Source organism: Blennius ocellaris, assembly GCF_963422515.1.
Source record: "Blennius ocellaris genome assembly, chromosome: 18".
Taxonomy (NCBI): Eukaryota; Metazoa; Chordata; class Actinopteri; order Blenniiformes; family Blenniidae; genus Blennius; species Blennius ocellaris.
The window spans coordinates 7,919,645-7,932,982 of record NC_137667.1 but is presented as its reverse complement, the minus strand read 5'-3'; the positions used below and the strand labels follow the sequence as shown (position 1 = coordinate 7,932,982).

At 42.6% G+C, this 13,338-nt stretch overlaps 1 protein-coding gene across 1 annotated transcript in view; it reads left to right on the top strand.

The window, feature by feature from the left end:
• The first annotated feature begins 572 nt into the window (after window positions 1-572).
• disp1 (dispatched homolog 1) overlaps window positions 573-13,338 on the top strand; it is an 84,004-nt gene continuing 71,238 nt past the window's right edge. The window contains exons 1-2 of the mRNA XM_080514091.1: window positions 573-656; window positions 3,130-3,192. The gene's annotated coding sequence lies outside the window, so the exon portion shown is untranslated. The remainder of the gene's footprint in view (window positions 657-3,129; window positions 3,193-13,338) is intronic.

The following is a 13,338-nucleotide window of genomic DNA, read 5'->3' as shown; positions in this document are numbered from 1 at the left end:
CGCCCTGTTTCATTATTGGATGTCTCTGAGGCATAATCGGTTAGTGCATGTGGCTGTTTTTCGAAAGGTTGGTGGTTGAAGCCCACCCAGGGTCGAGAACTTTTCATATGTGTCTGAATGACCCATTTCATCTCAGTGTATTATAAGGTCAGAAATGACAATAATACACTTCTGTTTGAATAAAATATCAACCTGATTGTATATATATATTATGTAGTAAGGTAAGATGGGAGTTTTTTTATGGACATCGTATCATTCCTACATCATATTGTTTCTGCTGTCTATGCTTCTGCTACACATCAATTCATATGATTTAAGTATCTGAAATAAAACAAATCTCCTCCTTGCTATTATGATTTTCTTTTCTTTCTTTTAAAGTTTGATTGATAATGAACCAATTTCATTTCATTTTATTTCATCATGTCAACTTTTGAGCATTCCTTGGCCCGGGCCCCAGACCGGACCTCCCGCCGGGCCGCTGTTGGGCCGCGGGCCCTATGTTGTCCGGCCCCCCCGACTTTCCCAAACAGAAGTGAGTGCGCAGCTGCCCACCAGCATGCTTCCTGATGCCTGGATGGTGGATACATGAGCATCTAACCCCGGGAATCGCTGGCTGCTCGCCCGGCGCCGCGCCTCCGCTCCCGCGGGCTGCCCGTGTGAGTATGCGGCTCTCGTTTTGGGGAGGTTGGAGGGAAGGGGGGGGGGGGACCCGCGGAGGAACCCGCGGAGGAACCCGCTGTGGTCCGGCCAGCTGTGCGGCTCCGCGGCGCTAGCAGGGGCAGGCTAGCAGGCAGGCTAACGGAGCTAGCTCCCCGAAGAGGGCAAACTGCAGCCAGCGGCCGGAGCCGCTTCCTGCTTCCCGGGCAGGGGCCGTGGAGCTCCCTCCCCCCGCCGCCGTGATGGAGGGGGCTCCGGTTAGCCTCCGTGGTCAGCTGTGATCTGACATGAGGCCCAGAGATAACGACATGTTTGGTCCAGGATCAAACTGACTCTGGTCTAATGTTTGAATAGTGCAAATAACAATCAACAACAAACTGCGTCTTACTTTAAAATCACACGCAAACAGTGTTATTGTTTTTTTCTTGTTTAGTTTCCTGCCCCTTGATCGCACAATAACAAAAACTATAAACAAATCTGAGTGTTTGTAAACATCTGTTTGGCTGGAAGACAGCTGGATGTTGAGGCTGATTGAGTCCCATCTTTATCATTTTCTCGTATTTAACATATTCACTTCATGCTTTGCCTGAAGCAAGATTGTTTTTTCATCTATTTTCTCTAATTATTTCTTTACAACCCACTTCTTTGTGTTTTGTCTGCCCCAGGAAAGCTTTTTGTTTGAATTTACTGACTTGTAGTATTTAGGGCTCATAATTTGACATCATCCTCAGGTCTCCCTTTTTTTAATTGTGAGTTTCTGAAAATTATTTATGAGTTCAGCATCTGTCTGAAGTACTTGTTGTTATTGTTGCAGCAGTTTTTCAAAACATGAAAACAATCAACAATAGCAATGAGGGATTCCAGACTGCAACCTACAGCTTTTCACCTTTTTATTGGGTTGCATGTTCTCCCTGTGTGTGCCTTTTGGTTTTCCTCCAATTTGTTGTCTTTAAGCTCAATAGTTATTATTATTTTTTAGATATCATGGTTATAAAAAGCAAACATGGAAAAATCCTGTCAGTGGAGACAAGAAAGGGAAAACATGTCACCACTAGTCCAGGATGAAACCCAGAAACAAGTCGTTGTTGTATCATCTGCACCTTTAAGAGTTTCCTCCCTGAAATCCCAACTTCTTTGAGTCGGCTGTCCTCCAACAAGCCAAGGGTGACTGTAATTTGACACCAGCCTCACCATTTCAACACAGTGGTTAAGATTGTGGCTCAATTCCGCATGAATTTCCACCATTGTAATGTCCATCCAGCCATTCCTCCCTCCTTTTATAAACCACTTTCCTAAACGTCGCTGAAGGCTGCAGCAAATCCCTGCCAACAATGGACAAAGGCAGGCTACGGCCTCGACAGAATGCTTTCCGATTCTAAATGTCCTGCCTGGTTTCTCAGATGACGTGCGTTTATAGTGTTGGCTAAATGATAGAAAAAGTCCAGAGCTCTTTAAAACCTTGTGCCTATAGACTAGTCTACGAAGCTCTGTGTCCTTAAGTTTGTTGTGAAAGAGTTTCCCTCACGAGCATTAGCAGAGTAATCCACGTCTTACAGCTTCCCTGCATCATATGAACGTGACGCGAAGGCAAAGAGCAGTGGGGTTGAACCGAGGAGGCTGCAGAAGGCTATCAGTGCTAAAGCTAAGATGCTATTTGCCAACTGTGTTTTTGCTTGGGTTGAGTTGAGATCGTTAATGTCTGTCTCGGGAGGTTTCCCTGCTGACAACTCCCCAAGATTTCACTTTATTTTGCTGTATTGATTTCGCAGAGAAGCCTTTTTGCGACATCATGCTGTTTGCGCTCTGCTTTCAGTGTGGGGATGATGGTTTTATTTGTGTGTGATTTTGTTGGCACAGACGGAACAAAGTCCAATGTGATTGCTTGAGACGTTGGAGTCATGCGATCACGATGTTGGATTTCATTGTACTTCTTCTTCTATCCCAGTGCTTTCCAACCTCTTTATCCACAGTCCATAGAGATCTGACGCGTTTCTGCCCGTTGTTCCAAACGGTGTGCGTAGCCTTTCATGGAAATCATCTCTGAGGGGTTGATCCAGTTATGTTTGCTCTAATGAAGGTCAGACAGAAGTTTCACGAGATCCGACATCCTACCGTTGGATCTGCTCGGGCATGGAAAGATGCTGAGATGCACAAGTGCAGTAGAACTGCGACGAGACCGTCTCCTTTTCTTACCCCGATTCTTCAGAGGCTTTCAGAATAGCATTAATCCACATTGCACCGCAGTGGTCCACCTGTATTAAATTCAACATTTTCAGCTGAGAATCAGACACCCAAGAGTTCTGGGATTTTCAAAGGTTTTATTTTTTCCTATTTTCTAGAAAGCGTCTTATTCTGGTTTTCTTTACTGTGTAAATGTATTTATAATTTAAGAAAAAAGACGATGGAAGTGTTTCATATACGGATGACACCTGCTACTAATAAATAATGTTTAATGCATTTTGTTCTTTTCAGAGTTTTGGCAGCGGTCATCTTATTGAAACCTGAGACAACAAAAGAAAACTCCAAGACTTTACAGTAAGTATCAAGTAAAAAAACATGACATTGTCCATGTTGTCCTTTTTGAATTTGTATGTTTTTGTTGTTGTACAGTTTTGTTTATATTGGGCTTCTTGTAGCGTCTTGTCATTTAAAAAAAAAAAATATATATATATATACATTCCCTGTCAGATCACCAAGATATAACTCTGTAAATCTCTCTGCAAGTGTAATGATCAGTGTCCGAGACCAACCAGCTCTAAAAGCTGCCCACATGTTCGCTAACGGTGTAATAGTGTGGATTACAGAGCCATAAATAAGCAAATTAGATTCGTCCTTCACTTTCTGTCCCTCCATCCTGCTCGGAGTTGCTTGTATGCTTCGGTAAAAGCCACCAGGGGTCCCTGTAATGCTTGTTATTGTGTACAGTCAGCCCTCCACAGTGTACTGAAGGCTTCCTGTGGGACATCCTGGTGTGATTTTAGTGTTTCGGAAGAGGAAAAACTCCCAATCAGCATGTAAACACACTCATGAGTCCTGCAGTCCTTGTAATTGCTTTCAATGGCACAGGTTTCTACATGCAGGGGAGCATTGTGGGTGTTTGCTTGTTCATAATCTGATTTATATGGGTGCTTTCCGTGCGGTAAAGGAGCAGGAAACTTTTTGTCTGATAGGTTTTCTGTGCGGTGGCGACTTGTTTGAACACTTTTAACCTCTTTCCTTTCAGCTTTTTCCACTTTGCCCTCACCCTCTCCGTTTGCTTGTTATATATACCCCCCCCCCCCCCGCCTCTTTCTGAAATCTCTGAATCCCTCCATCCTGGCCTGCAAGCCCTTATGAACAACTGGCATGGACAGCTGGCTACAACAGCTGCTTGCCATCTCATTTCGGCCTCCGTCTGCATCTGGACACTTTTATTTTTTCTTTTTCTTTTTTTTTTCCATGGCGTGGGCCTTTTTATGAGCCACTTTTCCTTTCTGAATCAGTCTCAGTGCTATCTTTGTGTCACCGTTCCAGCAGTTTCTTTAAACTTTGGAAACATTTACATTGTCTCTATTTGCCGTTATCGGCTTGATCCAACCACCGAGACGTCTTCTCTTATCTGCGTGTCTTTGTTCTACGGTTTCCCCATCGTTTTCTTATTGATCCCCTTTTCCTCACACTGATTCCTGTCACTCATTTCAGCTGCAACACTTCTGTTGTCAAAGTGTCTTTTGTCCGGTCAGTGTTCTTTACCGAATGTGAAGGCAGACGTTTGGCAACAACTTGTCGAGTTAAAAACTCGTCGTTTTTTGCGTTTTCTTTGTTGAAAAGTTTTTAAAACGATGTCTAGTTTCAGGTATAGCTTGAATAATGTTGAGCTGCTTTGAATCTTTAGCAGGCGTTTGTTTGTGCCGATCAATAACGGACTGTACAACAGCAGTGAGGTCTCACCAATACCCCACTGTTGACTGACTTAATTTATCATTTTGTCTTTTTATCTCCTGACTTGTGGCATTTTATTAATTTTATTCATATTATGTAATAAGATTCTTCTTATTTAACGTAGGTCATGCGCTGCTGTGGCATTTCAATGTATGTGGTTAAAAGGAAACCAAAGAAGAGGTTCTAAGTAATGTAGTGAATAGCTAGTTTATAAAGCCAGTTAACAAAAGTAGGTCTTACACAACATTAAGTATAGCGGACGTCTGATCCTCGATTCAGGCTTTTCTCCTGCGTGTATTTAAAATATCGAAGTATAATTTTAGAGGGTTCTTCAGTGTCACAAGATCAGGTGTTAGGTGAAGCTCGTGAGTCATTTAGCAAAGCATTCATCAGTCACCAGAAAGGAATAATTTGAAAAGGAACAGATGAACTTATTATTGAGTCAATATATTGAATTATACTGCAAAAGCGTGTTTTACCAAAGGATTGTTCACCTGCATTTATTTGCGAATATATCTGAAGTTGTGTGACGAGCACCGTATCGAATTCTTCTATTCTACAAGACGGCAAGGCTGAGAGATGACGAGACAGGTGGCTGGACGTTTTGGCTCCGTTTCCATCTCGCATAATCGTCACACACATCGTGAGTCAGAGGTGAAACCTGCTGGACGCTTCGCTGCACATTTTCTCGGATTGGTTGTCGGATTTAAGAGATTGAGCCATCAAGCGCCCCGTTGACACGCCCGACCTTTTGTCCCGCTGCCGATGCGCAGTTGTTGGCGTTGTAATTCATATAGCATCATGAGGAGCTGCACTATCTTCCCCCCACCTCAGGGCAGCACAGGGGTTAATCAGGCTGTGAGCTGGATGCCACCGGGGGGGGGCATGACTGCACACTTGCTCTCTATAATTCAAACTGTTGCACTGGCGGCTTTGATGTGGAGCCGAGGGATGGAGACCGCTGGTGGGTCTCCCGGACCGCCGCGGCACCGGCGTGCCTAATCGCTGTCTGTCTTTGTAGCGGTTTGATGTCTCCACACAGCGTAGGATTTGTTCCTCTCGGTGCCGACAGGCCGGCTGTTCGGGCCGGAGCCGCCGAACGTATCAGAGGGAGACGCTGTCCCGGCTCAGAGCAGACAAAGCCGTCCGTTATAAAGCCCGTCAAGGACATGGATTTAGATTTATCTGAGATAAATGTTTTTTCTCTCACCGAGGATGAAATCCGAGCCAAGATTCATATTTCAAAGTTGGGTTCTTCGTAGCAGACAGAGGAGTCTGTGAGATCCTCCCATCAGTCTCCACATGAAGGACAATCTATCACCATCAGTTGACTTAGTTGGCCTCTGTGGGACACAATCACTTTCACTGTCGTATCTTCTGCCAGCCAAAGATTATAAATCAATATTTCTGCTGTTTAGTTGTTTGGAGTTTTATTTTTCAGTTTGATGCCATTGAGGGATAAGCTTAGAGGTGGGTAACCAGCAATCCAGATAGCCTGTGTTAAAATTTCCAATACAAACCCATATACATTTTTTTTTTTTCGCCAAACCAGAAAACCTTGGTTCAAAAGATTTTGGTGTAGAAACTTATCCCGTTTTCTCTTTGGTTAAAATCTTAGGCCTTGTTTTCACGCCAATGTTTTAAGTGAAAATGCATTAGAAATAAAATATTTTCACATAGTTATAGAATCACACATTAGTTTTTACAGTCCTGTGTACGGTCTAATATTAAACCCCCGCTTTTGCACTGGACTTCACTGTAAGTTTAGACGCTAATTTGAAATCTGTGAGTGATTTACACTCTGACAGAGGATAGTTGTGTCCTCTGTAGGGAAATAAACTTTCGCAAGAAACACAATGTCATTGTGTGGGTTTTATGGTTATTGCACTTTCAATTCAGGGAAGCTTGTGTCATTTTTGAATCCAGTCCTGGAAATATAAAAAAAACAAAAAACTTTTCAAAAGGCCTGGTGTGTGCTGCAACTTCACCTCTTCTGCCCTTGTGGATGGGTTCCATCGCCAAGAAGGTCAGGAGGACAAATGAGTCAGATGAAAACCCGATGTCCAAGTGAGACTGAAGATTAGCTGTTAACTGAAAACTGTTTTTTATGCTTTACTCATCTGATGAACTCTGATGACTGATGATTTGTTTATACCAACCTCCTCCATGGGACAGGCACGGAGGTTGCTCAATCTATTGAGAAGAAGTGAGCATGCGTGCAATATTGTTTTTTTCTTCTCATTTGGTTTCATTTATTGAATTTGGAAAAGATGAGACATGGATCCAAAGCTAAAATTGCTTTCATTGGACGGTGAAGGTATTGTATTGATCTCAGAACGAGGTGTGACAGTGTCTATCTATCCATCCATCCATCCATCAGATAAAATAGAAGACACAAGCTTTAAATCATTCCATATGAAATGCTTCTACACAGGACGACACATTGTCTTTTAGTCTTTTCCTGCAGTGTTGTTTCCAATAGACGTCTGACTGTTTTTTCTTGATGTTGAATGTGTTAACCTAAGACAAATGGAAGTATCCCCAACCCCAGCCCGATCGCTCTTCCTCCTCCGTCAGTACTCCCTCTTGTTTGATGGGAGGCAGCCTTGGGTCTTGGGTGTGTCTGGCATGTGGACCATCGCGCCCGGCCAACTTGAGCCTGAGCAGACCCGAGCCGCGGATCCTTTCATGGCGTCTCGCAGGCCGTCCATCACATCGGCTCCTATCTCGGTGTCTTTATGGAGCTTGTAATTGAAAGCAGCCTGCCCGATAGGCGGCTTCTCCTTTAACTTCCCGCGCTCCAGATTAAAGAAATCGATAGCGTCTGCCGTTCCTCAAAAAAAGCACATGTGAAATATTACAGACCCTGGCCACTGCACTCTGCTTGTAGCTTTTTGACCTCATGTAGGAAGTATAGCTCCCAGAAACAAGGCCCCTGATCTCTGTCCTCCTGCAGTATCGCTGGCCCGCACCACAGCTGTCACTGTTTGTGTATTTGATATACTGACGGACGCCGAAAAGGAACAGGTGTTCCACGTTAGTCCCACTATTTTATTCTCCTCCCCTCTGGAAGAAAAAAAAAGGTCAACTGTGCTCAATAGACTTGTCAGAGTGTATCATTGTAATACATGAGGATTTGACTTTTAAACCAAGCTTTGCTACGTTTGCTGAGGGGAAGAACCGGGCGCAGAAAGCCGAAAATGAATTCAAGTGCTTCAGGTGGATTGACCCTCAGGACACATCACGAACTTGGGAATGTCTTTGAACGTCACAGGCTTTTTCCGCCCTGCTGTTTGGTCTGTATTGAATTTTTAGGAAGATCAAGCACAGATGGATGCTTTACCTTGCTTGATATTGACATTTATGGCCAGTATTTCTTGTCAGAAATGGTTAAAATCCCACAGACCCATCTGAAGTCAAATTGCCATGCGCTATGCGTAACATGTCACTGTTGCAACATTATAATCAAGTTTGTATTTTTGTTGAAGGAGGCCTATATATGATTTCCTCACTTCCTCTCGACATCCAAACTGAGGTCGCATTTTGACATTTGACGTGTACGACCATGTAAATCAGCCTGATTCTAGCTGGTTTTATATGTTTAGAACTGTTGAAAAGTTTGGATTATGGTTGAAATCACTACATCGTCAGACTTGTGAAACATTCAACAGCTTGCACAGTAAATATTCTCATTCATTCAGGTAACAGTACATTTAATTCTTATATTAAGACTATTTTCGGTGACTTTAGCATTTTTCCTGTTTCTTCCAAACTAAAAATGGTTTAAAAATGACAGTTCTCAGTTGAAATAATTTGAATCGGTCTAGTTTCTAAAGAAATTCTGGAATTTCAAAAAAATTACAGTTCTCCTTGATGCTTCTGATCAAATAAACTTTTGCTTTGACAAAGCATCTCTCAGTGAATCAGTACAGCTGGTTGACATTTTAACTTGAATGCATCAACTTAGTCATATTTATTGGCGATTACTTTGGCAAATAACACATATTGTTGGACAATGTTTCTTGATGTGTAAGAAGTCTGAACCAGATTGCTCAACTTTCATTTTAAATATCAGTTTTTACGAGTTTTTACCTACACTTTGTAAAATACATCTGATTTTGACCAGTTGTATGGCTTTCAACAGATTTTTGGTAAATGTAAAAGACATACAGGATAAATATATATACTGAAGTGCTCTAAATTGGAGAGTTGGATATTCCTACCTATGACCTTGTCGGTAACGTGGAGAAGTTTAAAAAGATCATCTCATAGTTGTGGCTGTGCTCAACTTAGTTGTTGTCTGTCATTTTGTCTGAAAGAGTCGCCACAAAAGATCTGCAGTCAGTAATTTAATCAGTGACAGAAAGCCTTCTAATTTTTTGACTATTGTGGTTAAGTTAATCTTAAACGTATTTTGATGTCGCTATGTCTGCATCCCACCGTGTGCCTTTCAGAAATGGGTACGCTGCCCTCAGAACGACTACACAGGAAAATTGTGCAATCATTTCTCAAATTTGGATTGCAAAAACTTTCCACATCTCTGTTGTGCAACAATGAAAAGAATCTTTGTAAGAAAACAACGAGGGTTTGGGCCCTCAGTTTGAATTCCTTTAAAAACGGATGCAGCCGGTCAAAAATACCAGTTATAACATTGTCATGCGAACAGAACCAAAAAAGGCTTGAAGCCGAGACGCTGCCGTCTTTTGTACACTTGCTCATTCAGGTGAGACGGACAAAAGTCCCGTGGTCTAGTGAAGGAAATATTTTTGGAAAGTCATGCATGCTGTACCATTCATCATTTGAAGATGCCACTAGGAATTACATGGACGACTTTCAGGAGTTGGCGCAACAAGCTTCCCTTCCAAGTCTTTTTTTTTTCTGAGAAAACCCTATAAATCTTTGCAGGACTCTACTAGATACACCATCCTGTAAGTATTCCCACATCATGGTCCCAAGTGATTGACAGCTGTAATTGTTTCATACCTGGTGGCCACAGAGCAGAAGTAGGAAGTACGAAAATCAAGTGAAAATGAATTGGTCACAACTGGTGGAGCAAGATGGACAAAATTCAAAGCACGAAGAAACTAACCTCACATATTTAAGCATTTGTATTTTTCTCGAATCGTGTTGTTGTTGCAATATTGAGCATTACTGCGTACATTATGTTCAATTCAAGCTGTGATGCAGTCTCGTCGAAATTTGGGATCTCAGACCACAGGGAGGATATGATTGGGGATCGTGACTGATTTGCTTGGTAGAACTCTTTATAGCTTTGTGTGTTTTGTAAACTGCCGGGGATTATTATGCATTATGCAGCATTTAGCTCAGGAGGCTTTGTCAACATCAGAACAGCGGTCCACATGTGTTTTGTGTACAACCTTGTTAAAAAAAAATGTCCCGTGAAGCAACCATATGAACCAGCTCAGGATTAGGGAATTGCACCATGAGCGTGAGCACCACCTCAGGCTTCCTTCGCCTCGTTTGCTGTTGTTTTTGTGAGTGCTGGAGGATTGTAGGCAGGTGTTTTGCTTCGCACACACACAGAGCAGCCTCATTAGGATTTGTTGCTCAAACTGGAGAATATCGACAGGCCAAGGCAGCAACAAGGCCTCCCCTCCTGGGGGCGAGGGCTCCTCGCTGTGGCTTTGACCCTGGAGCTTTGGGTCTTGTCGGATCATATTTGACTCACGCGGCGCCCGGTCATGGGCTCGGTTACCTCTGAACCAGCCGCACTGAGGCCTGCAGGTACAACCAAGCTTCGGGTTTTAATAAAGCGTGTTGAGGAAACACGGGGAGGCCATGTTGCTATCACGAGGAAGAGTGTAGTGTATATCTGCTTGAACCTTTAATCCAGGCTCGTTAATTTAGTGAATCAATAAGTGTCAAGGAGTGTCGAGAGAATGAGAGGCTGAATGCTCACTTGTTCTCAGTTGTGAGTTGAATTGTTTCCAAGAGAAGTGGAGTAACTTTTCTTAATTTTTATTTCTTTTATGTTTCAGAACTCCTGAACTCTGGACGTTTCCATCATTTGTAGTCTTAAGAAATCGTTGGTTTTCCTGCATTTTATTTGACCCTGCGTCTTCTCCTTTCTGTAACGTGATGATGATGATAGTTGAACATGTGTAACAATGCTTAAAACCACTTGCGCGGTATTTCAAATGCACAGACTGCACTGAAAGTCGACAAGCTACCTACGAATAAATCAAGTTTGGACCTTGAAGTGTTGGCTGACCAGAGATTGAGCCCTGGTTGGGACAAAAAGGGCATCCTATAAGTACAGTTATCCTCTGTATACTTGGACATCTATTATGATGATGATGTGTCAGTGTGAGGCAGTACAGAAGCAATTCAATCAGACAAAAGGGGGGGGGGGGGGGGGGGGGGGGGCATTATTTGTCTCTTCCTTCTGTCTCAGCTCTTTGGTAATAATGATGGTTCTGATTGAAGAGGCGACTCTACAGTGTCACCTTCATCTTTGTGTGGCTTTAACAAAAAGCCTGCAGCATTGCCACAGAAATGAGTTGGCAGCTGTGCAGTAGACACGAGTGTGTCAGGCTTAACGGGAGAACAAAAAAGAACAGAAGTCTTTGTTATCCATCTCTCAGCACTGTTGAATCACTTCCATGTCTGCTGGTTCTGCTCTTGTTCCTGCCACTGCTCAGTTTCCCACGTGCGACTCACACTATCGTAATGCTTCTGACCCCCGCACAGATGGTACGATAAAGGTGCTGCTGTCTGTTCACTGTATATTCCCTCACAGGAAGTAGTATGATCCCATCTGGTGTAATGCTCAACATGTGGAATATCGCATCAGTCTCGGGAGCTTTCAACACCTACAGTCGGATTTTCACGAGGTTGTTTCTGCCACTTAATGAATTCAATGGATCCCGCAGAAAAGAACAGAATTTAAGACAAAAGATCTTCTATTGCATTATTTTCAAACCCCCATTGATGAAAAATACCATTTCCTGTTCGATTTTGATCGCTTCAGGAAGTGAGATCGACACCCTTGTCCGGTTGGCAAGGCTCTAATGTTGCCATGAGGCATGCAACGATCAGAGAACGAGGCAGAGTATAAAAAGGAAAAGGCGTGACGGGGAGTACACACCTGCTTCTCAGAACTCAGGTAATGACATGTTTGACTGCATTGAGAAGTTTGCTGCCGAGGGCTTATAAAACTGAATCAGTGGTCTGCCAGTCAGACTGAATCTATGTTTCCCATCATGCTGTCAATAGTGGTGCTTTCAGGCAGAGGTTAAGCAGGAGTTGTAGATCCTGATGGGAAAAGCTTCCCCCTAATCAGTCTCTTGCTCTGTAGTTAGCTTAGTGAGACTGTGACAATGAATGAAAGAAAAGTAACAGCAATTCAAAGTGTATTCACAGGAAATTACATCATTGTAGTAATTGTAGCATATCTGGAGCATACTGAAAGATGGTGGATGTGGTTTTTTGGAGTTTTCACTGTAATTTGCAGCAGGGAACATCATTAAAGTAAGCATACTGTTTAAAAAAAAAAAAACAACCCATGAAAATGGTGTATTTTTGTGTTAAATGTACTGCTCTAAGACAAAGGGAATATATATACTTAAAGGTTATGATAACATTTGTATAGAATTTCAGGAGTACATAATGTACTCCTGAAACTATATAACTAGACTCCAGTCAGGCCAATGTGGCTTGCAATAAAACGAACAAATGTCTGTTCATAACCAAACTGCCAGGATTCCATCACTAAGTGCACTTATTTTTTTTTTTTAGTCAGACTGTTGTTACATGTATGTTTCCCTTGCTTGATTGATTAATTTGAAACTGTCATTGTAGTAGAAACGTGCTCCAGTGTTGTTTCGCACTAATACTGGTTGTGATTGCTGGAAGTAGTTAAATAATAATGGCTGCTGACGCTGGCCTCAGGATGATTAATGAATCGCCTTCATTTCCTGACATCAATAGACGGCTATGTCTGATTCCTCATTCTTTCGGACAGCACGAGTCCTATGGAAGTAAAACTGTGCCATCAGATTCTGAATTCGAATTTCTAACTCTGAATTTTTTTACCATCGAAATCAGACTTTGAATTTGAAAAGCTGTCTAAAACATCTAAAAATATTCAGTGTGTAAAAATTCAATGTGTCTAAAAATTCATCTGCAAAAAAAAATTCGGCTGCACAAAAAATTCAGCCGCAAAAAAAAATTCGGCTGCAAAAAAAATTCGGCTGAAAAAAAAATTCGGCTGCAAAAAAAATTCGGCTGCAAAACAGCCAGAATATCTGTGCCATCAGGACGATGCAATCGATACCTGGTCTCATCCACCAAACATCCAATCAAGGGAAGCTTTGTTGGTCACGTGACAAGTGCAACACTGGGCAGGAGCGCGCCCAGGATTTTCAATCAGCCATGGAGGCCAGCGGTGACGGCGCTTCGGTGAGTATTTGCCATTTATGTCTGTAAACCACACGTTGCAAATCACCAGAAGTTATGAAGCAACATATGTGGCGAACTTTTAATGATGTGTGGAAATGTTTTCAAAGAAATTACATTTACTGTATGCAATGTTTTACATGCAGAAAATAGTCAAATTGTCTCCTGTTTGATTTTTTTTTAATGTCCATTGAATACTCTAATCTGCGCAGTGCTTGTTGTGGCAAAAAATTTCTTTAACAAACATAACCAGGTCATTGACGGTGGCGCTAGAAACACTATTGCAGGGGGAGGGAACCCGCGCTCCTGAGGCACGTGGCTCTGACGTGAGCTGCCCCACCC